Raw genomic sequence first — 3,965 nt, forward strand, 5'->3', positions numbered from 1 at the left:
CTCTGGACGGTTCTGACTTAGAATATGTGGACAACTACAAATACCTAAGTGTCTGGTTAGACTGTAAACTATCCTTCCAGACCCACATTAAGCATCTCCAATCCAAAATTAAATCTAGAATCGGCAACAAAGCCTCCTTCACTCATGCTGCCAAACATACCTTCGTAAAACTGATTGATTTCGGCATTAAACATAAATCAAACAAAATAAACATATTTACATCACCAGATCAGATGGACAGATAGATTTAACTAGAGGTCAAAGGTTAGGGGTCAAGGGAACTGAACCAGACATCCAGGGAGAGAAGAAGAGAGGAGAGAAGAAGGTCCCCCCCAAAGCCAACACCTCCTTTGGCTGCCTTTCCTTCCAGTTCTCTGCTGCCAATGACTGGAACGAATTGCAAAAATCACTGAAGCTGGAGACTTATATCTCACTCTCTAACTTTAAGCACCAGCTGTCAGAGCAGCTTACCGATCACTGTACCTGTACACAGCCCATCTGTAAATAGCACACCCAACTACCTCATCCCCATTTTGTTTTTTTGCACCCCAGTATCTCTACTATTTATTGCCTTACCTCCCTAACCTTACTACATTTGCACTCACTGTATATAGATTTTTATATTTTCGGTTATTGACTGTATGCTTGTTTATCCCATGTGTAACTCTGTGTCGTTGTTTTTGTTGCACTGCTTTGCTTTATCTTGGCCAGGTCGCAGTTGTAAATGAGAACTTGTTCTGAACTAGCCTACCTGGTTAAATAAAGGTGAAATGAAAAAAATATATACATTTTAAAAAGTTACACTTTGTAGTCCATTTTGACACTATAATAAATGTTTCTGACTCATATTGASGCCACATAGGTTGTTTTTAGGGGCAGTTGCTCTTTAAAGGTACTGACATGAACAGAGCAACAACTGTGAAGAGAAATGTAAGTGTCCGTATTACAGAGCAACACAACTCCGAACATGACAGATAAGCTCCATAGCACCTATATGACTATTTAACTAAATGTACCTGTAGAATGGAAGAGGTTTTAAGACTTCTATAATTCATTTCGGCAGTTATAGCAGCTTRTGATTTTTTAGATGACATAACATTTGAGGATACATCATTTAAAGGCCTATGTATTTTCAATATTTTTCACAAATCTAACCACAAAGATGGCCATCTTTTCCCTTGTGTTTCTGACTGCCATCCCCCTTCCCGTTTATTTGTCGTATACACATGACATGTGTACACAGTGCAATGAAATGCTTCCTTGCAGGTTAACCTGTAGACAACGCAACAACAGAACAAGTCAGTAGCTAAGTGAATAAAAAGAGTAACAACAAAAAAAGGTCAATGAAATTTCACCAATTTAATAATGGCCCGTTTTTTATATTTTTTTAAACAAATATTTACATAGCTTATATGGTTATAACACACATGAGCCAAGAATGTTTACTTGTAGAATGTTATACGACCTCTATGATTCATTTAGATTTAGTCAGTTCTACCACCTCAACATTGCCCAGTTTAAACAGGGTTAATACGAATATTACAGTTCAGCTTGAAGTCCACCAGGGGGCACTGTGTCACTGTCAGAAGACATGTTTCAGTCAGAAAACTCTCATCTCTTCGGTCTCAGCTAGCTAGCCAGCCAGTAGCTATCGGAAGTAGCTAGCCAGCCAAGCCAGCTACAGAAACGAAACTAATCAAATGCACTCGCTCGAAATAAACACTTTATGAACTTATATCAATATCCTTAGCTTGCCATTCACTAAATACTACTGATAAATAACTGACTGACACCCAATAGCTTAAGGCTGCTGAGTGCTAACGGTAGCTTATTAGCATTAGCCAATCCTTATACTCAGGCAGTATAGCTAGTTAGCTTCCACCAGGGCGTTTTAAGAATGATGACGTCCACATCGAACCGACCTGTAGGGCTGGGGGGGAGGGGTCAAGGGACATGGGCGGTCCACTGCGTTGTGAAATCTTGACCAATCACAGCAGCTGCCGCATCCGTCCAGGGGCTTTCCTGCAGTACCTAGTACTGGCTTTCCACTAGATAACACAGCCGTAAAGTCAAAATTGAAAAAGGTAGAAAAAAAAGTTTTTTTTGGTGATAATTCAAGGTTAGGGTTAGGCATAAAGCTAGCAGTAGGGTTAGCTTTAAAATCAGATTTTAATTAGAGAAATTGTAGAAATGGGCAGAGTTTAGCTATAATTATGACTGTGGTTGTGACAACCCCACTATTGCCTAGTGCAGTATACAGTATTTGTATTTTAAATACTGCATAGCAAATTATGTTAATGGAAACTCATATCAGACTGAAATAGACACACATCGAATGGTTCGGGGCTGGACCAACAACGGGTTTGGGCTGACCATTAAAAGGTTCTGGCTGGACTCATCCCAACCGTTCGGGGCTGGACCATTAAAAGGTTCGGCGGCTGGACATCAACCGGTTCGGGGCTGGACCATTCAAACGGTTTTGGACTGGACCAATCAAAAGGGTTTGGAGGCTGGACCCATCAAAGGTTTCGGGGCTGGACCATCAAAAGGTTCGGGGCACTGGACCATTAAAAGGTTCGGGGCTGAACCATTAAAAGGTTTTTGGAGCTGGACATCCAAAAGGTTCGGGCTGGGACATTAAAAGGTTCGGGCTGGACGATTAAAGGTTCGGGGCTGGACCATTAAAACGGTTCGGCGGCTGACCACTTAAAAGGTTCGGGGCTGGACCATCTAAAACGGTTCGGGGCTGGAACATTAAAGGTTCGGGGGCTGGACCATTAAAAGGTTCGGGGCTGACGCAGATCCCAAAAGGTTCGGGGCTGGACCATAAAAGGTTCGGAAGCTGACGCATCAGAAGTTCGGGTCTGGACCAAAAAAGCTAATGTGAACCTGAACTGGACCATTGCTTATGGGCCACAATGCGCTGGACAACATACAGTCCATAGCTCTCTGTTGTTCATACAAGCTGGTAAGGTGTTCTGAGGCGCAGGGTCTCAGCAGATGTCACGAGGTTATCATCTGGTCTTCCAGGTCCTTCGCCTATGAGAGGGTAAGTACCCACTGCGTAAGACCGATGCCTGGCCGCCCGCTCAGGGGTGGCTGAAACAGTGACCAACACACACCCACGGACAAACAACACAAGCACACTAAACTTTTTACAAATGTTAATATGAAGTGTTTATTTAAATGTAAGACTATGGAAGAAGTCACCATATTTCAATGCACTTCATGGGACGAAGTGCATTATCATATATGTTATAATATATACTGTACACCACCAAAACTGATTGATTTCGGATTAAACATAAATAAAACAAAAATCAACATATTTACATATCACACAGAATAGATTGAAGATAGATTTTAAACTGAGGTCAAGGTTAAGGGGTCAAAGGGAGAGGAGTCAGAGGTGCAGAAACTGGAACTGAACATCAGCACTCCAGGGAGAGAAGAAGAAGAAGGGAGAGAAGAAGAGAGATGAGAAGAGAGGAAGAAGAGAGAGGAGAGAAGAAGAAGAGAGAGAAGAAGAGAGGAAGAGAGGAGAGAAGAAGACAGGAGAGAAGAAGAGAGGAGAGAGGAGAGAAGAAGAGAGGAGAGAAGGAGAGAGGAGAGAAGGAGAGAGGCAGAGAAGAGAGGAGAGAGGAGAGAAGAAGAGAGGAGAGAAGAAGAGAGGAGAGAGGAGAGAAGAGAAGAAGAGCGAGAGAAAGAGAGGAGAGAAGAGAGGAGAAGAAGAAGAGAGAGAGGAGGAGGAGAAGAAGGAGAGAAGAGAAGAAGAGAGAAGAAGAAGAAGAGACGGAGAGAAGAGAGGAGAGAGCAAGAAGATGAGGAGAGAAGAAGAGAAGAAGAGGAAGAGAAGGAAGAGAAGGGAGAGAGAGAAGAGAGGAAGAGAAGAAGAAGAAGGAGGAGAGAGGAGAGGAAAGAAGCAGAGGAGAGAAGAAGGAAAGAAGGAGAGGAGAGAAGAGGGG

The 3,965-nt window shown here is 42.7% G+C and overlaps 1 long non-coding RNA gene across 1 annotated transcript; it reads left to right on the forward strand.

Moving 5' to 3' along the window:
* The first annotated feature begins 277 nt into the window (after positions 1–277).
* On the forward strand, positions 278–3,697 carry LOC139026656 (uncharacterized). Its single transcript, XR_011478520.1, has 2 exons — positions 278–325; positions 3,537–3,697. It is a non-coding gene; the product is annotated as an uncharacterized lncRNA (long non-coding RNA).
* The last annotated feature ends 268 nt before the right edge of the window (positions 3,698–3,965 follow it).

The sequence above is a fragment of the Salvelinus sp. IW2-2015 genome, unplaced genomic scaffold (assembly GCF_002910315.2).
Source record: "Salvelinus sp. IW2-2015 unplaced genomic scaffold, ASM291031v2 Un_scaffold5406, whole genome shotgun sequence".
NCBI classification, from domain to species: Eukaryota; Metazoa; Chordata; class Actinopteri; order Salmoniformes; family Salmonidae; genus Salvelinus; species Salvelinus sp. IW2-2015.